The following is a 22,178-nucleotide window of genomic DNA, read 5'->3' on the forward strand; positions in this document are numbered from 1 at the left end:
GGCGGCTTGGGTTTGTCGACGAGGAAGTGTACACAGTGGTGGACGGTCCAGAGGTGTTGCGTGGTCTGGCTGAAGTGGATGCTGTTTCCTCCTGTGAAGATGTGGTTGAGGGTGTGTCCTGCCTTGTGGGTCAATGTGGTGATGAGTTGTTTCAGTCCGATGTTGGTGAGGTTGTCTCGGAGGGTAATGGACTTGGGGTCACTTGGGTTGTCAAGGTAGAATTTCAGGTCTCCGATGAGTATATAGTCCATGGCGGCGATGGCGTGGGGTGCGAAGAGGTCAGTGATGTCGCCGAAAATGGCCCGGGGGCCTGTAGGTGAGGGTGCCGTGGAGTGTGGAGCTAGAAATGTAGGTGTTCGGCCATGGAGAAGGTGTCGTTGGAGGTGGAGAGGCAGAGGGAATTATTGTGCACGATGGCGAGGCCTCCCCCTGGCTGGTTGGGGCGGTCCTTCCTCTGGATCTTGTATCCATCAGGGATGGCGATGATGATGTCATGTGCGGAGGAGGCGTTGGTCCACATTTCTGTAAAGAAGGCGACGTCGGGTGAGAGGGTATCAAGGAGGTTCAAGATCTCCAAAGCGTGCCTATGCATGGAGTGCACGTTGAGGAGGATGCATCTTAGGGCGTCGGCGGTGAAGGTGGTGAAGGCGGTGGAGGCGGCCAGGGTGGTGATAAAGGTCTGGCGGCAGTAGACCTGGCCGTGGATCATGTTCGGTGCTGGCAGTTGTTGTTTCATCCTGGGTTGAGTGCGAGGAGGGCGGCTGAGTCGTAACAGTTGATGGTTCAAGATCCAGGGTTCCTGGCGCTGGTCGCGGTCGGGTTGCGGATGGGTGCAGACTTTTCAACCGCAGATGCATGTAAGAATTTCAGTTGGCAATATTTTTTCAATATTGGATGTCTGGAGAAAAATACGTTTTAGAAAGAATATTTTACGCCTGTAAAAAGAGAGCCTGCTTTTAAAATATAATTTGTTTGGTAAAATCATACTTCCTTTACAGCTTTAATGCATTAATTCATGAATCAAACTTTTCGCTGCTGAATGAAACAACCACTTCACATCAGTTGTGTTAGACATGGCATACTTGGCGTGGTACTTCCCTAAATTTTTGGCTGCATCCCTCCTGTTTTGCGGTTTTTTTATCTGAGTTTAGGACCCTGCACACTTTACCACTGCCAACCAGTGCTAAAGAGCTTGCTCCTTAAAACATCATGGAAATAACTTACACCCAATTGACCTATTTAATTTACCTGTAAGTCCTTGGTAAAGCGGCACTGCATGTGTCCAGGGACTGTAAATGAAATGCTAATGTGGGCCTGCAGCACAGATTGTGCCACCCATTTAAGTAGCCCTTTAAGCATGTCTCAGGCCTGCCCTTGCAGCCTGTGTGTGCAGTTTTAAACTGAATTTCGACCTGGCAAAAAAAACATTTGGCCAGGCCCAAACCTTCCTTTTTAATAAAAAAGAAGTCTTTCCTAGGGTAGATCCTGCACAACCCAGAAGGCAGGGTGCTGTGCATTTAAAATGTAGGGCATATCATTTTAAGTTTTTACATGTTCTGGTACTGAAAAACTCCTAAATTAATTTTTCACTACTGCACAGCCTACCTCTCCCGTAGGATAACATTGAAGTTAACTTATTTCATTCAATAAGATGGAACTTCCAACTGGGGCAGGTAGATAGGTCGAGTTTGGACCCTTAAGAATTGTAAGGAAAGCCCTCTTTGATGGTAAAGTCAGATTTTAAATCACAGTTCTGAAAATAAAACACTTTTAGAAAGTTGGCATTTTCTTGTCCTAGTCATTTTGTGCCTGCAGCCTGATCTTGGGATACATGACTAGGTGTAGCTGACAATTGGTCTTTGTGTACTGGGCCCAGACAGTGAGACAAAGTGAGGATAGGTTTTGGCAGGATGGACCACTCTGCGTTAACTTGGGTGAGGAACTATCACCTACCACACTTCCACATCAAACAAACTCTGCCTGAGCACTGTCATAAAGGATTTGTCACTAGACTTTTGTGACCCCAGACAAGCTGGGGCCAGGACAAGTAGCAAGGGGCTGACTGACACCTCAGGATGGTGGAAACCTTTAGAAACTTCCTCCACTTGAAAGTGGGCACCAGGTATAAATATTGGACCCTTAGACCCACTTCTTCTTTTTTTTATTTCAAATGATTTTTATTGAGAAAAGAGTTTTATATACAGAGTACAGTATACAGGAGTACAGTATGGGTTGCCTGAGGGCAAAAAAGAAAAAAGCTTGGTCACTTTGTATGCCGGTTGGATTACATACGGCATCTTCTTGGAGCATGCATGCCTCTTCAGTACTCTTCTGGACCTGCCGAATCTGCCAGGAAGAAGGACTGCTGTGATGCTGAAAGTACTGCCACTCTGCTGGACTGCTGCTCTGAAGGACTGCTGCCCTGCTGTGCTGACCTGCTGCCCTCCTGACTGGGTGAGAAGGCCTAGACTAGAATCTCGAAACTCCAAGGGCTAGTTGGCTAGCATCCTGATCAAAAGCTGCAGGGACATAAACTTTCAAAAACCTTAAGCCCGGAACCTGGACTCTGCTATCTGTGAGTCCTGCCTTCCAAAGCGGTGCCACTCCTGGACCTGGACCCTTGGAATTTGGTCTAAAGGTGCTTTGCCAGTCCATCTGTGGATCCAGCAGAACGGACGCCTCTTCGCTGCAGCACATTTCCTGTCTAACCGATGCATCGCCTTTATTACTCGCCATCGCCTTTGGAACTGTTGTGTCGCCTCGGCTGTGCAGAGTTCCCCGATGCAAGGGCATTGCATCGTGCCCTAACTCATCAGAGCTGATGCATCTCCAAGCAAGGACATCGCCTTGCCCAACACTGCCATCGCAGTTTCCCTGAACCGCCGCTGTGCAACTAATTTCCTTACCCGGTCCTCTCATCGCCTTGGCTGCGCAACACATTCTCAACACATAACTTAGCATTTATTCGCAACCAGGAATAAGATTCTGTTTTCATCAGGTCTAAGTGGGTCCCTGTTTCTGGCCCATGCTCTTTCATGCCATGACCAAAAAACTACAGTTGGTGCTTTGCGCTTTTTGGTGCTATTTTCACTTAAATATTTGAAACTGCATATCTCTGGTATTGCTGATTGGATTGTTGCCCTTTTGGTCTTGATTTCTTTATTAGAATGTAAGGGGTTGAGTGCGCTACTGGGATGTAAGCGCCTCCCTGTGTTGGGCACACTTGTGTGGTACTGTGTGTTGCGACACGACACAGTGAATTCCAAAAATGTTCAAATAAAGTTCCAAGATTTGAAAGTTTTCAAAATTTAATTAGCATTTTCCAAAGGTGTATCTCATATTTCCTTCATATGAATGGATTAACAATCAATAAATTGTGTTAAGCCTCTAAAGCCGAGCCTCACGATCCTAGTAATTCCAAGCACGGTTACTACCCCCATCTTTTCACCCCCAGCATCACTCTTGGGTGAATCTTTGGCCATTTTTTTAAATTTTATTTTTTTCTTTCAAGGGCGCATGAGGGTATTTCACGAACCCGTGTATTTAACTGTAGTTAACATGCTATTTTTTCGATGGTTTAAGTATTTACATTGATTTGGCTTCCTGTATATCCTTTGTTGCAGTGCTCCTTGAAAAAGGACGTCTTGTCCGAAATGCATTGGAGCTTCTCTCATTCTCGATGATGATAAAATTGATTGTTAATCCATTCATATGAAGGAAATATGAGATACACCTTTGGAAAATGCTAATTAAATTTTGAAAACTTTCAAATCTTGGAACTTTATTTGAACATTTTTGGAATTCACTGTGTCGTGTCGCAACACACAGTACCACACAAGTGTGCCCACCACAGGGATGCGCTTACATCCCAGTAGCGCACTCAACCCCTTAACCCTTCTGGACGTATCTGAACAGTTGCGTCACCTGTAAGGAGCACCTTAAATTGATTATCTTGTCTACCTTTCCAACGAACTATTGTATTCGCTGAAAGCTGTGCGCCGTGCCCAACCCCTTTTGCTTATTTTCAACCCCACTGTTCTTGGAGCAGGCAGCACGCATCCCACTAAAATGCAGTATGAAGAAATTTTGAAATCTACCGAAGCTCGAGCTGAAACTTTGGCTTTTGATACTGACGCAACAGAGAGAATATACGCTCTTATCAATGAAGACTTAACCCAAACTGAATCCAACAAAACAAAGGAACAGTGCATCAAGCAACTTCTATACTTATCAAGACGTCATATTAACCAAAAATTACATGCCAACACCTTGATAAAGTACCATAAGGTGCTCCGCATTCCACGTGGCCTACGGATCGCTTTAAAACCGTCTCTCTGCAAGAACTCAAAGACATTCATTGAACGATGGAATGCCATCCTCAATAAGTGCAGTCTGGACCTAATTCTATTAATAGTGGAGGAACTATCTGGTATCCTAACTGAGCTCACTCATGAAATCACCACCATTGAAAATGAGCTAAAGGATTTAATAACACCTGAGGAATTAACTGCGACACTTGATGAAATCCAGGTCCAATTAGATAAACACACAAAAGAGATAAACGAACGCAAGTTACGTAAATTTCGCCGGGACACCCTGGACTATCAACTCGGAGAAGTTTATACATGGGCGGATGTTTACGCCCAACGCCGCAGAAACAAACCTTACAATCCTAACACTGACACTTCTTCCTCTGAGAGTGACAGGACCAACCGTCCTCCCAGGAGGGCCCCCACTGAGACAGCCACCTCTGCACCTCCTGCTAGTGAAACTCCTTCAACTAGTCACGTTGATTTAACTACCTCGGAGCCTTTTTTAGAGGTAGGTCCAGACAAAACCGCAGACCCAGACGGGGCAAAAGGGCCGGCAAAAAACAACTCAGGTACCCAACAACCACCGAAGAACAACAAGAAAACCAGGAGAAATCGTTAGTCATTAACATTTCGGATGTCCGCCTGACAGACCATGAAACAAGAATCCTCCAAAAAGGATTGTCATTCGTCCCCACCAGCAACACCAACCTACTTGAATTAGACGTGAGTACGTTCAAACTCACAAGGAAGTTAAGATTTAAACATTTTTTTGAGAACATCTTAGACCCTGCAACTGATCCTAAACCTGATCAACTCAAGGGCTTACGACCCTCCAGTACCTTCATACCACCCGTCAGTCACAAAAGTATAGACACTTTCGAGACCCTGGTGAAACAGGACATCTCCAAACTTAATTTTCGTAAAAAAACTCATAAAAACATCACGAATAAAGACATGGATATTTTAAGAAACATCGCAAGGAATCCGACTATCAAGTGCTTAAAAGCAGACAAGGGAGGTGCCCTTGTTATTTTGAACACTGAACTATACAACCAACGCACCAGGGAACATGTTATGGACCCCAACGTCTATTTACCTCTTGATGGTAATCCCACTAGTGAGTTTAAAAGGGAACTCTTTTCCATTATTGAGAAAGCCACCACTGATGGCATCATTGATGACAGAACAAAAAGATACCTCATCAAAGAGCACCCCCGCAGCCCTTCCATCACCATGCTGCCTAAAATCCACAAGAATTTGACGGATCCCCCGTTCCGTCCTATCGTATCAACTAGAGGTTCGATACATGAACCGACTGGTAAATTCATTGATCGGTACCTGCAACCCATGGTCTCTAACCTACCCAGTCATATCAAGGACACTACAGAACTGCTGAACAAACTGTCAAGCCTACAATTCTCCGAAAACGAGAAACTAATTTTATGCACAGCTGACGTGAGAAGCTTATACACCTCTATCCCCCACGAAGGAGGGATTAATGCCGTGGAACAAGATTTACTCCTATCGGAAATCGACGATTCCCTGAAACCGTTCATCCTTGAACTGATGATATACACCTTATATCACAGTTATTTCAAATTTGAGGAAGAATGGTACCTGCAAATGTCCGGGATGCCCATGGGCAATTGTGCGGCGCCGACCTACGCCAACCTGTACATGGGAAATTTTGAACTTAACCATATCTATCAGAACAAGATTTGGATGGACAATCTTAAACTTTATGTACGTTATATTGACGACTTACTTTTTATATGGAAGAACACTCAAGAGAGCTTGGAATTGGCTCTCACAGACCTCAATGTCAAAGATGATCGAATCGACTTCACCTGGAATATCGACCATCATGAAATAGCGTTTCTGGACGTTCTCATCAAAATCACTCCTCAGGGAATACAGACAGACCTTTTTCGGAAGACCACCGATCCCAATAACGCTTTACTTTTCAGCAGCTTCCACCAAAACTCCTTAAAAAGACACCTACCTCACAGTCAGATGTTAAGAGTCACCAGGATCGTTTCTGACCCTAACATTAGGGCAAACCAAATCCCATCCATGGCATCTAGATTCCGAGAGAGAGGTTACCCAGAGACAATCCTTAAGGAAGCCATTGATCGAACTTCAGCAACTTCTCGAACTGAAGCTCTACAAAGCAAAACTAAAACCAATACTGAGAGAATGGTACTAGTCTCGAGGTATTCCACCTCTAGCGACAACTACAAAAGGATTATTTTGAAACATTGGCGCATCCTCTCATCCGAACCAGATTTCGGGGATCTATTCAAGGATCCCCCCATTTTTGCTTATACCAGACCTATGAACTTTAAGGAGATCCTTTCAAGAAGTGCCATTGAACCCATCCCAACCCATCACACTGGCACACGACCGTGCCACCACTGCAGTAATTGCAACAATGTGATCATTGGTAATACCGTCAGTCATCCCATGAGAGGATTTAACATCAAGCTCAACTTCGACGCAACATGCGATTCCTCCAATTTGATTTACCTCCTGAAGTGCCCATGTGGCAAAACCTATGTGGGAAAATCCAGTCGGAAGATTAAGACAAGACTTAACGAGCACAAGTCTAATATTAGAACCAAAAACACCAAATCTAACATCGCTATCCACTTCAACGAGGCCAACCACAACGTGGCCCAGCTCAAATTTTTGGTGCTGGAGATTGTCCCCAAGGTTGAAGGGAGAGACAATAATAAAACTCTTCTACAAAGAGAAACGTCATGGATGTACAGATTACAATCCCAGAAACCCTTTGGTCTTAACGACCGCACTGAACTAAGCTGTTACTTATAATGCCCTGCTGGGCATTTCTTGATGCATTATAACCTGTTTTGCTGCTTGCACACAGCCATCGCATGTTTACTTTCCCTTGTTTACCTTACTCCTTTTCAATCACACAACCTATTCTAAGATGGCCGCTCCTTGCACATCGCTTGTTTTAACCCCTCTTTTATTTCCACCACTCCGTTATTCCTTTCAAAACTCCGCTTTCACTCCGCGGAGGCTGTTACCACTTGAACCGGAGCCTTATGCTTTTCACACTAGCGTCTAACGAAGTAAGTCCTGCATGCACCGCATCCGCTCGTTTAATGCGCATTAACTGCTGATTTTAACCCCAGCTTAATCCCGCACGTTAGCCCGGCATGCTTTTACGACCCGCCAATCACTTTGTTTAACTTGCTTACGCTGAACTCCGCATGTTCCCATGCACGCGAACCAGACTATTGAGCTCCTTTGTGTTAAGCCTCTAAAGCCGAGCCTCACGATCCTAGTAATTCCAAGCACGGTTACTACCCCCATCTTTTCACCCCCAGCATCACTCTTGGGTGAATCTTTGGCCATTTTTTTTAATTTTCTTTTTTTCTTTCAAGGGCGCATGAGGTTATTTCACGAACCCGTGTATTTAACTGTAGTTAACATGCTATTTTTTCGATGGTTTAAGTATTTACATTGATTTGGCTTCCTGTATATCCTTTGTTGCAGTGCTCCTTGAAAAAGGACGTCTTGTCCGAAATGCATTGGAGCTTCTCTCATTCTCGATGATGATAAAATTGATTGTTAATCCATTCATATGAAGGAAATATGAGATACACCTTTGGAAAACGCTAATTAAATTTTGAAAACTTTCAAATCTTGGAACTTTATTTGAACATTTTTGGAATTCACTGTGTTGTGTCGCAACACACAGTACCACACAAGTGTGCCCACCACAGGGATGCGCTTACATCCCAGTAGCGCACTCAACCCCTTAACCCTTCTGGACGTATCTGAACAGTTGCGTCACCTGTAAGGAGCACCTTAAATTGATTATCTTGTCTACCTTTCCAACGAACTATTGTATTCACTGAAAGCTGTGCGCCGTGCCCAACCCCTTTTGTTTATTAGAATGTACTCATTTTCTATTTTTTTTTCTTGAGTGTGTTTTCACTATATTACTGTTGGAAGCGCTGTATAGGTACTTTCACATTACCTTTAAGTCAAGCCTGTTCACTCAGTGCCAAGCTACCAGAGGGTTAAGCACAGGTTAATTTGGGGCTTGCTTGTGACTTCACCATGACAATGATTGTGATTTCTGCTTGAGTACGGTTTCACCTCATCAACAAGTAACCAACTTTCTTACAAGGCAATAATAATAGAGCACCTCCTTTTGGCAGGGCATTTTGGATGCTAGTGAGCTGACCTCATAGTTTAGGAATTCTGGTAGAACCAAGAAAATAAGTTTAACTGCTACTTCTTATTTCCAACTGGAGTGTGATGTCTCCTTTTCTGGTTGCTGAGAATGTTATTCCAATTTTACCAATAGTGATAAAATGGCATTTTCTGAAGACCTGCAACTGACAGTTCATAGGTATGGACTCTCATTTTCTGGTTTCTTATTTGCTTTGAAGAGAAACCAGAATATCACTTACTGCTTTCTTCTCATGAGAGGCACATCCTTATTTTGAGCTGCCAGCATTTCATTTAACCACTTGGGAGAACTTGCTGCAGAGATATCTTGAGACTTCATCATGCACTGGCCAGTCTTTCACCTAGAGAAAAGGAAAGTTCCTCAAAGAAGTGAACTGTTTCTGACATTTTAGAAAGAAAATGGACATGAAAAGGCACCATCGGAATCAGTGTCTAAACCAGAATAGCAACTGTACAGTTGGGGTCCTATATTTAATATATGTGACTGAGTAGAGGATGGCGAGTATGGCTTAGACTCTATAGCACAACTCCTTGCCTCCGACTAAGCCCTGCAACAACAAACTAGAACTCCATATGCATCCTACTGCACATGCTCACAATAGGAATTGAGATCCTTTGCACACTCTCAGAAAGCAGAAAGAGACTTTTGCGTATGTGTCCTACTACATATGTCCACAATAGGAGTACGTATCTCTAGCACATGCTCTGAAAGCAGATAGGAACTCTAGGACTAATGCTTATGCCCACAACACGAATAGCCATCTCTTGCACACGCCAGTCGCAGGTCACAAGACTCGTGGGTGGGGGCGGGGGCTCGGGTTGCGTGAGGGTTCACACGCGAGGGGGTATGGGATTTAAAAAATAAATACAAAAACTTACCTTACCGGGCTCCGGGTTGCCTCCACTCCTTGGCAAGTCATGCACTTGTGTTTTCCTGCTGATTCCCTGCTCTCCTGCCTCTGGCAGGAACAGGGAGCAGGCATCCTCCCTCCCCTTCCCTAAGCCAATCACAATGCTGCAATGGCAGCATTGTGATTGGTATGGACAGCGCCTGTAGGGAGGCGATTTCCTCTATGTAGGCTGCATGCAGCCTACATAGAGAAAATGCAGAGTGCGCATGACTGGTTTGGTCTGCCCAAGAGGCCCGACAAAACAGTCGTGGCCCACAGCATTGGGCAAGTCATTTCTCCCCGACACACCCGCCCCCAACCAGACATACCATTCTGCTTGCACACAGCGGTTGAAACAGAAACATAAAATATTATTTAAAATACCATTTTCTGTTTCTGCTTCTAGCACTGCGAGAAAGCAATGGTGCTAGGCGCATCACCGCACTCTCACTAGAGACAGAGCAAAGCAAACCGAGAGGAAGTTTCAGCAGCGAGTGTGCCCGGCAGTGCAGGAGCTGTCAAGGGGGGGGGGGGGAATGGGGTCGTCACAGGGGGAGGCAGGAGGGGTTTAATTAAAGAAACATATACAATAAAACGTATTATAACGCTTCTGGATGGGTCCGGACTCTGGCTCCCGCCGTCCTGCTTTCTCCAATTCCCTGCAGCTCTCGTCATGAAGGAAAGACCTCCGAGCAATCAGGGAAGCTCCGTGTTCCTCTGTCGTATGTGCAGGGCTCTGCTTGGTGCATGGGAGCTCTGCCCACACTCAGGCGCGAGACGCCTGCCTTCTGGTGTTCGCGCTTCCTTTGCGCACTACTTAAAAACAAGCATTTGCAATGCAATATGACTTCTATATACGCAAGACGTATTGCATTACAAATGGGAGCTTCCATGTTAAAAAAGGCATGAACAGGAGTGTGGGGGTGAGGTGAAAAATCTGCGAACTGCGGGAGGGGGCGGGGACACAGGGCAGCAAATAGCCTTCGAGTAAAGGGGCTGATAGCCTCTGAAGGTCAAAATGATGACATAGGCATCAGGAGGCGGGACTAAAAAGCCAATCACCAATCACAATGCAGTATTTATGATTAGAGCCAATCAAAAAGAAGGGGGGAAAGTGGGTGGAGCTTCCCCCACTATAGTATAGTGTATACAGCATCTCTCGACTAGACAGCGCATGTGCTGCCTAGGCGAGACCTAAAAATGAGAAATGTAAACTAAAACCTTACTTAACACCATCAATGCTGATGGTATTCCCCTCCTGGTGCTGACCCTGATTTATTCCCATTGTTCATGACGAGCTCAGCTCGTCATGAGCACAGCTCAACCGTGCCTGAGCATCGAAGGGGTTAAAAGCTAAATCCATCTAAATTAATTGCATAAAATGCAACATCGGAAAGCACATTTTTAGTTGATTGACCAACATGCATGGTTGTGGGTAGAGATAACAAAATGCACCAAGTTGCTTTCTTGTGAGAAAAGCAATGATGTTGTGTGGAGTTCATATGGCCATGTCAAAACTACTGCACAGCACTTTACAATGCTACAGAAAGTACACTTCTAGTTTGTTATACAAGTCTGCATTGCACTTTTTCACTGACAATGCAGTGCGAAGCATACCCACCCACAGTTCCTGTCAACATTCTTAAACCTTACTGAGCCCTTCTATGTGAAAAGAACCTTCATAACACACAACCCTGAAAACAAGGGCAAAACTATAGTCACTGGTAGGCATCCATCACTACTAGACGACTAGAAGTGCTACCTTCCATCCAAATAAGAATAAGATAATAATGGCAGAGTACAATACTATTGTGGAATACATTTCATTAGCATTACTGTAACTTGCTTGAGCCATGTTTTCTCCTCCTGCTTAGAAATGTGTGAAGGAAGAACCAGTTTCTCATTTTTTCAGTCAACATCTTGGCCTCAGAGATGAGGAAGTGTTCATTAGCTTTCTCTGACAAACTGTTTACATACTTGTTGCAGTCGTTAGGTGCTCTCCTTCCTTTCTCATGATATCATACTGTTATTGAACTTTATAAAAACCTATTGGGCTCATGTTAATCAATTATGTCTAATTACTTGGGAAGAAGAAAGAGACTGATTGTTAGACAAAGCAAATTGGCAGTGGCAAGCGCCTATTGATGAAGGTGTTCTTATTGCAGCAATACTGAATGCTATTGTTGAAGTATGTGTTGCTAAATCTGACTGGACGGAGATTAACTTATGTAAACAAAACAGAAGGATAACCCCTGCTGATTGCACTGATTGTTTTAAAGATGTGTTTGCTCATTATTCTGCCATTGTCAATGCTATGAAAACTACTAAACAAGCTGCGGGAGATCTATTTATTCAAGGGCTATTGCCAAGATACAGAAACAAGAACAATATGTACTGGCTGACAAACTAAAGATCTTTAAAAAGTCGCTTCAGTTGCAAATCATTTTGTCCCTGTGCAAGAACAAAATAAAAACACTGAGTTTAATCTAATGTATTTGCATTTCCAATCCTTCCATCCGTCAGAGGGAGGAAGGAGGCTGGGGGGAATGGGCAGTAAAGTGATCAGGGAGGGCAGGGTGGACATGGAGGCAGGAGGTCTGGGCACAGAAAGGTAAAGGAAAGGGGAAATTCCCCCAACCCTGGTGGTTCTTCATGTTTCAATAGTGGCTACCAAGGGTATTTAAAAAAATATATTTCCAAACAAACCCCATGATCAGCCTGAACAGTCTGATTTACTCCTCCCTCGCAACATAAATACCCTACCTTCAAGGACAACTGATGGAAACTGACTGCTCTGAGAACAATTTATCCCTGTATCTCTGAAGGAGATTTACATTGGATGTGTCTTTAACAAAAAGGTCACATCATGCCTGTCACATCTTGTACTAAAAAAATTGTGAAATAAAATATGTGCAATAAGAAATAATTTGTCAAATTGACTATAAGGAGAATTCCGCAACTTTGTAATTGGATTTGTATGCACATAACATACATACACTCGAACTACAAGAAAAAGGGGACTAGAAATGTACATGTATTTCCCACCATATTGAAGAGCATAAGTTTGTGTTCTTGTGTTCGTGATCTTTCGGGTGAAGAGGAAGCGGAGAAGAGGATCCTTAACTGCCCCCTTCACTTTGGTGTTTGCTGCCATTTTCACTATTCTGAATTTATTAGAGTCATGGCTTTTGGCAGCTCTGTTAAGCTGTGAATCTTTCCTTAGCCATATTTGAGTTTCCTGCTCAGCTGTTTCTCCTTTCCTGAACTACAGACAAACGATTCCTGTGTTCATTGTGTCTATTCACAGCATCCCAAGTTTCTGGATTGGTCTCTTCCTATAGAAATTTCTCCTTCTGGTTGGTTCACGAATGCCTTCTGCATAGATAAATTTGCAGCTCTGTTTTGATTCATGGAACACGTATCCTTACTGTGAATGGAACAAGACTGAACCTCCAATCAGAACCCCAGTTCTTATTATATTAACTCAACAGTTGAATACGTTTCAATGGGGTTTATGACTGATGAAGAATTACATCATGACGTTTGAACTGCATTGCCTTTGTTAACCATTCACCGGCTATGATGGAATAGCTGTAGAATATTTTAGGCAATAAGTGGTACACAACTTTTTATCATAATTCATCCACAAACCTTTATAGATATTTGCAAAAGGCAGAATAGCATTTATGTGTCAGATCAAAGTCAAAATTAACTTTATTTCGGCTGCTAGGACCATAAAAGTACACAACACACATATATGCATGATAAATAAATACAATCTTACAAATTCATTTAAAAACAGCAATAAACCACATACCAATCGGTAGCGTCATAGAGTGTGGGCAGTAGACCAGGAGCTTAACATCGGACAGAGGGCCCTTAAGCCTGCTGAGAGGAAATACACTTTCTTCTTAGCAACCACATTCCCCCCCTAGAAACTTGGCAACTGCTAAGGCAAATCAAATCTGGGAATCTGATCTGAGAATGCACAAAGTGGTAGAATGGCTGCACATGCCCAGCTGTTTGCATGACCGGATTAACCAAAAAGAACGGGAGTGCAGATAAACCCGGCATGCAAATAAAAACATAGGAAATAGATTCTGCCGGGTGGTTGCACCCTGGACAAACAGGCGATGATGTAGCAGACCATTTGGATGTGAAGGTTTTTCAAAGGGAGTACTGCCAGTTTGAATTACAAGCAGTGCTTAATTTCAGCCGGTGCTGTTACTTCCCAGGGCAGGTAGAGAGAAACATGGAAATGGGTGTTCCCTAAATACCAGAAGAACAAAGTTCTAATCACACATACAGCTAGCCCACACAACCACAAGAAAGATGTATTTATTCAAAGAAATGTTTTATTTTAATTTTTTTTTTTTAAATATAAATACATTGTTTTCATAGAAAAATAATTTCATTAAGACAATGGAATAGTATCTGAAGAACTTTTCATAATCATATACAGAAATACAATATAAAAACTAGGACACGCAAAGATCATTCAAAAAAGGCACAAAGTACATTCACTCATACACTCAAACACACCTTTTATACAATCAAATACATACACAAACATTCACATACATATCACCACACACGAAAGCGCCGACGCGCGTTTCGGACAAGTGCCAATACAGGCTTCCTTCATCAGGGCGCACTTGGAATAGAAAACAGGCAGACACAGTAAATGACGTCTGGCACAAGGTCCTGGGAAGCGGTCCTAGTAGCAGCAAAGGCTGAGGGTGGGTATTCTAGGGGTCTCAGAACCGGGACCACTGAGATGTTTCAGAGGAATAGCAGGTAATTGGCAAACAAACAAATGTAAAAAAGGGATCCAGTAGATACATGCGCTTGCTAAACAGTCGAAATTCGGAGCAACTCAATTTCAGGGGCCAGTAGATGATCCAGGCGAGGTTCAGGGAGGGAGCTGAAGTACCACTGCGGGTCAGGGGGGCAAAATAGACCAGCCCAATGTCTTTTAAAAGGGTCTCAGAAGGGCCAGATAAAAAACTCTCCAGATAGATGAAAGTACTAATAGAGGGACCAGGAATCAGAAATCAATGGACCTCAATGATATGGTCGGCTCATGCCCTCTATAAAGGGGAAAGCGGCATCGTAGAGCACGGACTTTTAGGCGTAGTCAAGACAGAAAGCCTGAGACGACCCGAAGGTCTGAACTAACTGAAGACCACGATGAAGGCAGCGGCAAAACTCCCTCTCTCTGCGGCAGTAGGATTCACCGATCACTTCCCAGGGCAGGGTCTGCCATGTCTGACCCTGCAGGTTGAGGTTCCGTGATAATTGTAAGTGGTGTTTTCGACTCGCACGAATATGGTCGAGTCTGGTATCTATGAACCGCAAATGACGAGTTTAGTAAGTGTGCGCAGTTTCGCTGTGCTAACTTAAACCGTTCGTTTGTTATGTGGGTCTTTCATCTGTACCCACGGGTTCCATCTTAGATACGGCATCCATTTTGTCTCTTGCCCTCAAGTAGCCAGCGAACGGACGTTGTCCGCTTCGCGACCCTGGGACTCCCAAGATATTTGCGGAAGACACATGTTCTTTGTAAGTGTCTTTATGACGAGGGGGATGCTGCTATAAGGCAGATGGCGCCGCTCGAGGCTCATCTTGCCGCACGGACTTATTGTCTCAGCCGTGCATCTCATTAGGCACGTCCCTTTGATGCCTGTATCTCGTGTTTCCCGATACCTCCCCTTTTACACCCTTTCCGATCTCCCCACTGTCTCCGTCTTCCTCTGCACCTGTCCTTGTTCCTATTTCAATCTATTTTACTGCTGATTGGAATTTGCTAATGGTGGGAAGATGGGTTTTTACAGTTGGGAACCGCCAAATGTTTCCGCACTTATGTTCCGGACCTCATGTGTTTCAAAGTGACCAAAGCGACCCCTCTGGGGGATGATGGTGGGAACCGGGTTGTAAACTTTTGTGTTCAATGTAACTCTATGGGTAAAAACTGTATAAAAGGAGCGATCCACAGAACCAATTTGAAGCAGTCTCCCCAAGTTGCACGTGGTGTACTTGTCGTGACTTCTGTGTTCCCTGCAGCAAATAAACCTTGAATCTTTGACGCCGAAGGAAGTGTCCCGTGTCTCTGTGATTCGTACGCCGGAGCAGGTTACCCACGAAGGTTTCAGGTGTTGTGCCCTGGCACCGCTGGGTCTTAAAGAACCCAGTCCTTCAGTTGGCGCCCAACGTGGGGCTGCATCAGTGGTACCGGTCCAAGCCCGACGATCGTGAGGAACTTCGTGTGAAATCTCCGAGGGAAGGTGCACTCCGCTTCATCGATCCTGTTGTCGAAACAAGTGGCCCGAAGACTTTTCCCGCGAAGATTCCCGCCTCCGGACGGCTGCGACGGACTGCTGCCCTGACTGTAGACCTGTTTTGGCGCCTGGCGTAGTCCTTGGTATAGCGAGACGATTGACGGGCCTTCCTGGTGACGCCATCGATCTTTGAGTTAAGTATTTGTGGGTCGCTCCCAGAGTCCTTGGTTGTTGACACTTTAGCGAGTGTTTTTTGTTGTGCACGCTGTGTGAGTGTTTTTGTCGGTGACACTTTGCTAGCGTACTTTGTTGTGTTGTTTGACGACTGCAGCCGCCAAAGACCGAGGGTTTTGTTCTTTGCTGGGACTTGGTAAATCCCGTAACCCTTGAAGTTTGTGAAACTCGGCTAGTGTGCAAGATGCCTGGTCGCAGTACTTTGTTTAGTTGTTTCAGACCTTGTGGTACGGATTCCCGACTGGAGGACTCGTGTCCGATACCTCCGGTTGGAACTCCCACGTATGAGCTCTACAGTAAACATGGGCTAGGCCCAATTACCTTTAACGATTACTGGATTAAATATACAAAGAAGGACGGCGACCTTCGTTGGCCACCGCATGGTAGCTTCGAGGCCCCGATCTTAGATAATCTAGAGATTAAATTGTTCGAACGAAAGTCAAGGCCGGCCATGTTTGATGCCTTTCGGTTGTGGCGTAAAGAAGCCCGACAGAAAGAAATCAGACAGACTAAACGTAATCAGCGAGATAATGTTGCTACCATAGTGAAGAAAGCAGAGCAATTTCAGCGAGATAAGGAGGTTAAGGATAAGGAAGTGTTTGATAGACTACAGCGTATGACTGTAGATAAGTGTTATCCTGTTTTGCCTACGGAGTCGGAAAAGAAGGAAGAGCCGGTTGAGGATCCCTTAATGTCTTATCTCATGAAGTCGCCACCTCCGTACGTACAGGGTACCGCAGTTCCTCTGGTCCCTGCCGTACCTATTCCTCCGCCTATTCCTCCACCGCCTGTTCCTCAACCTGCACCCGTTCTTCCGACTGTTCCTGCTCCTTTGCCTGTTGCTATCCCTACTGCTCCTCCGCTTCCACATACTCCTGCTCCCGCTACTGCTACTGCTCCTGTTTTGTTAACTCCTGTTGTTGCTACTGTTTCTACTCCTTCTCTTGTTAGTCCTGTGTCTTATTCTTCTCCCTCTACTCGTAGTCGCAATTCTCCTCTTGCGACTAGCATCTATTCGCTCGGACCTGTTCTTGGGTCCGCTGGTTCCGATGGTCCTCAGAGACGTAGTCAGCTTCCTGGAAACAGAGAACGCGTTGCGCTATATAATATGGCGATGGGTTGGATGGTAAATCCTGTTAGATGTCCACCCCGTGTTGTCCTCGATACATTTTGTCAATTCAATATACCAACCCAGAGATATGTGTTTAACGAAATGTGTAAGTACCTCTATGATCGGATAGCGGCCGATGCGCCTGACGAGGTGCTGACCGCCCTGTCTGATCTTCAGCTTCAGTTTGCAAATGGACTGATAGTGGATACCAACGTTCGACGTGCTGTTGAGCGATTGCTATCTTTTCGTCCTGCTCCAATCCCTCATGCCTTGTTCGTTGAGGATATTGAAAAACAACCAGACGAGTCTGGCCAATATCCTATGCGTGAAGTTCCGCCGGTTTGGATACCACCTAATCCTAATGCTCAACCTCCGACGACGGTGGGGCACTTCGAGAGAGTGTGGATACACCTCCCATGGAAACGATCGGAAGTGTTACAGGTGAAGCAATCTTTGCCTGACCCACGCAAAAATCCTACTGGGTATTACAAGGAATTATCGCAGCTCGTAGACGCTACGGTAATGAATCTATCCGATATCGATATGTTGTTCGGCAATGTCGTACCGCAACCGGTATGGGCTAAGATTCGGCAGGAAAACCATCCGAATGAATTGGGTGGTGATTGGGCTGCCATTTTAGCGGCAGATGCCGGACAAGTTGGTGGTGCCAAACCCGACCAGTTGATTACTGCTCTTCCCCAACGAATAATAACATTAATGAAAACTCTTATGCCAGCTATGAGGGTAAACTGGGACAAATTGTCAGCTTGTAAACAGAAGAAAGATGAGAGTGTTTCCGACTTCTTTGCGAGGTTCGAGGAAGCATTCATTGATCATAGTGGACAGGATATGGGTACTGAGGGTGGTCAGAGATTGTTCGTGGATAAATTTGTTTCAAATTTATTGCCCGATTTGAGCAATAAGTTAAAGAATTCGGAAAGTGCATGGGCCGTTTCTACTTCGGCTCAGATATTGGCTACGGCGCAATATTATGAGAATAGAGAGAAAGAAGAAAACGACCGTGCAGATAAAAAGACGAAAGAGCTCAAAACTAAAGTGCTGTTGCAACAAGCGTATCCTCCACGTTCGAATCAGAATAATCCCCAACAGAATAGATCGCAGTCGCAATCGAATCGATCGCAGCCGCGTAATGACTCCTCTTCCCAAAGATCGTCGTTAGGGTACAATCAATGTGCTTATTGTAGACAGGAGGGACACATTAAGTTCAATTGTCCTGTATTAAATGAGCGTAGCAATGGTAACTCGTCTAGAGGAGGTCGTGGTGCTTCACAGCAGGCACCACGTGGTAGAGGCCGTGGTGCTCAGAACGATCGCTCAGATAACTCATCCAATTCTACTAATTGTTTCGATCAACGTGGTTCGTCGCAAGGACGATCTGCGCAGTACAATGTAGACGATTATTACGTCGATCAGGGAACTGACGACAGTAATTACTAGGACAGCCAAAGACAAGGGAAGGGAGTGGTATCAGTTCCGGTTGATCAGAGAGGGCCTTACGTCGCAGTTGCTACATCGGGCGTCGTTGAGCCTTTTCTGTTGGACACTGGTGCAGCGAAAAGTTCTATCATGCATTCAAAACTCCCTGGCGCACCTTTGTCTGGCTTAACAAATGTTTCCGTTGGATTCTCTGGCGCCCCTGTTAGCAATCCAGTTTCACGCCCTTTGCCTCTTCAAATTGGGCCACGTGAGCTAGAAGCTCCGTTGATTTTAACTACGGGTTGTGGTGAAAATCTTTTGGGCCTGGATTTGCTTAAACGTTTGTATGCGACTTTGTATTGTTCTCCTGCGGGTGTAAAGCTTACGTTAGGAGAGAGGGTTGTCTCTCCTATGTATTTGTCTCTCGATAAGCTTCCACCGGAATTGAGTTCTCTTCCTGCATCTTTGTGGGCAACGGGCCCAAATGACGTGGGCCTACTTGATATCTCCCCTTATGTTGTACAGCTGAAATCTAATGTGCGATTGCCACGTATTCCCCAATATCGTATCTCCCTTGATGGTGAACGAGCCCTGTTAGCGATCATTTATGATCTGATCGAGAAAGATGTTATTGAAGAGACTCGGGGAAACGTGTGCAACAGTCCTGTACTGCCCATTCTTAAACGCACAGATCCTTCAAAACCGCCTGTTTATCGTTTTGTTATCGATTTACGGGAGGTGAATAAAATTGTGGTTCCTCAATTTCCCGTTGTGCCTGACATCACGGCGCTACTGACTCTGATTCCAGCTTCTGCATCATGGTTTTCGGTGATTGACTTGAAAAATGCGTTTTTCAGCATCCCGATTGCCGAAGAGAGCAGGGACCTTTTCGGTTTCTCTCTCGGTGGACGTAGCTTCCCGTTCAAACGCGCTCCTCAGGGCTACTGTGAAAGTCCATCTATTTACAGTCAAGCCTTGAAGGGTCAACTGGATGCGTTTAGGTTGCCGGTTGGTGCGGCCTTAATCCAATATGTCGACGACTTATTGGTGGCTGCGGACACTCAGGACATTTGCAAAATAGCTACGGTGTCGTTGCTGCAACATCTCTGTGAGTTAAATCATAAGGTGTCACCTTCTAAACTCCAATATTGTTGTCAAGAAGTAACCTATCTAGGTCACTTATTGTCAAAGGAGGGAAGGAGATTGACCCCAGAGAGAATTGCAGCGATTGCGCGAATGGCTGTGCCACAAACCCAGAGAGATGTGCGTGCCTTTCTAGGTATCACGTCGTACTGCAGGCAATGGATTCCAAATTTTTCATTGCTAGCGAAACCATTAGTGGCTCTTACGTGCAAGGATGTTTCAACTCCTTTACCATGGACGGAAGAATGTCAGAAAAGTTTTTCTGAACTGCGTGATTCATTGTGTTCGGCTCCTGTGTTAGGTACCCCTGACTACAGTAAGCCGTTTACGTTATATGTTCACGAGAGGGAAGGTTGTGCTTTGAGTGTCTTAACGCAACCTTTTGGTGGTAAGCAACGTCCATGTGCATATTTTTCCTCGACCTTGGGCCCAGTAGCTAGAGCGTTGCCGAGTTGTTTACGAGCAACAGCGGCAGCTGCGGTCTCCATCCGACAATCAGCAGGATTGGTCATGGATAATATGCTTACGGTGATGGTTCCGCATGCAGTCGATACTCTTTTGAATCGAACGAAAACTCAGCACTTGACGAGTGCGAGGTTGTCTGGGTACGAGTTGACGCTCTTGGCAAGCCACATTCAGATAAAACGTTGCAACGTTTTGAACCCGGCAACTTTGTTACCTATTAGCGCAGAGTCAGATGAAGTAGCAGAACATGACTGCTACTTGAGGACTGAAGAGGAAACGAAAGGTCGAGTGGACCTTAAAAACACCCCATTGGAAGATCCGGATGGCACTTTGTATGTGGATGGTTCATGTTTTAAATTGCCGAATGGTGATGTGACTACCGCTTATGCTGTTGTAACGTTGAATACTGTTGTTGAGACTGCGAGGTTAAATCAGAATTCTGCCCAAGCTGCAGAGTTGATTGCTCTTACTAGAGCATGTGTGATAGCAAAAGGGAAACGTGTAAATGTGTTTACTGATAGTCAATATGCGTTCGGTGTTGCTCACAGTTTTGGACGATTGTGGAGAGAGAGAGGTTTCTTGACGTCGCATGGCACGAAGATTCAGCATGGCCAGCTTGTGAATGACCTTTTGGATGCATTGACTTTGCCTACGCAAGTTGCGATTGTTAAATGTAGTGCGCATCGTAAGGTGACGGATGATGTTGGTCGTGGTAATGCGTTTGCGGACGAGACTGCTAAGGAGACTGCCCGGAACCTTAGCACTCGGATGTATGTGACGAGTTCGGTTAGGTGGCCTACAGAATCGAGTATGTGTGAGGACACTATCGAGAGTGTGAAAGCAATTCAGAATGAAGCCACCGACACTGAAAAGACGAAGTGGAAAGAAAGTACGGGAAAGTTGGATGCGAATGGTTGTTGGATTGATTTGTCTGATCAGAAAAGATGGATGTTGCCGGATGCGTATGTGCTGGCCGTTGTTACAATGGCACATGGGTTAGCACATATTAGCTCGAAAGGTATTTGTAAGTTGTTATCTCCGGTGTGGAAGAATGATGGCATTACGAAATGTGCTGAACGTCTGGTGAAGAATTGTATGGTGTGTATGATGTACAATCCTGGCAAAGGAACCCCAACTCCTCCTGGCAGTTTTGCTCCCCCTTCATGTCCCTTTGAGGTGATCCAATTGGACTTCATCCATATGGAGCGATGCAATAACCTGAAATACGTTTTGGTTGTGGTTTGCGCATTCTCCCGATGGATCGAGGCCTATCCCCTCAAAGACAATACTGCTTTGTCTACTGCGAAAATCCTACTGAAGGAATATTTTCCTCGGTATGGAATGCCTGGAGTCGTGTGGTCAGATAACGGAAGTGAGTTTGTTGGGAGTGTGATGAAGAGTGTGTGTAAGGGCCTTGGAATTAATCAGAAATTCCACAGCGCCAATCATCCCCAGTCAGCTGGATTGGTTGAAGGGTACAACGGCACCCTTAAACTAAAGTTAGCGAAGATTCAGGCTACTGGTCTTTCGTGGCCTGACGCTTTACCTTTAGCATTACTGTCAACCAGGGCGACTGTACACTCCCGAGTAGGGCTTAGTCCCTATGAAATAGTGTTCGGCCGTCCTGCGAATGTGTGGGGGGTTCCTAGGCCAGGAATATTCTCTGATCTTGAGTACCCAATGTTGATCGATTATCTACATGACTTGACTGCTAAACTGAGGTTAATTCACCAACAGGTTCACGAAGCATTGCCGACGCAGACGGAGGGTCCAGGCCACCAGCTCCAGCCCGGAGACTGGGTGGTGACAAGAAACTTTTCACGCAAAAACAACCTAGACCCAAGGTTCACCGGACCCTACCAAGTGCTCCTTGCCACGAGGACTGCAGTTCCTCTCGAGGGGCGGAAGAATTGGGTGCATGCCACGCACACCAAGAAAGTCCCCATTCCGCTGCCAGCAGACTCGTGGGTGAGGAAAGGCATTGCATCATCTGAAGCAGAAACATTGCCGGCGTTTGTGCCTTTTAGCGACGCACAGCCTGTTGGAGAATCCCCAGCGCAGCAGAAAGACACTGTCGAAC

This window comes from Lissotriton vulgaris, chromosome 6, assembly GCF_964263255.1.
Source record: "Lissotriton vulgaris chromosome 6, aLisVul1.2, whole genome shotgun sequence".
Lineage (NCBI taxonomy): Eukaryota > Metazoa > Chordata > Amphibia > Caudata > Salamandridae > Lissotriton > Lissotriton vulgaris.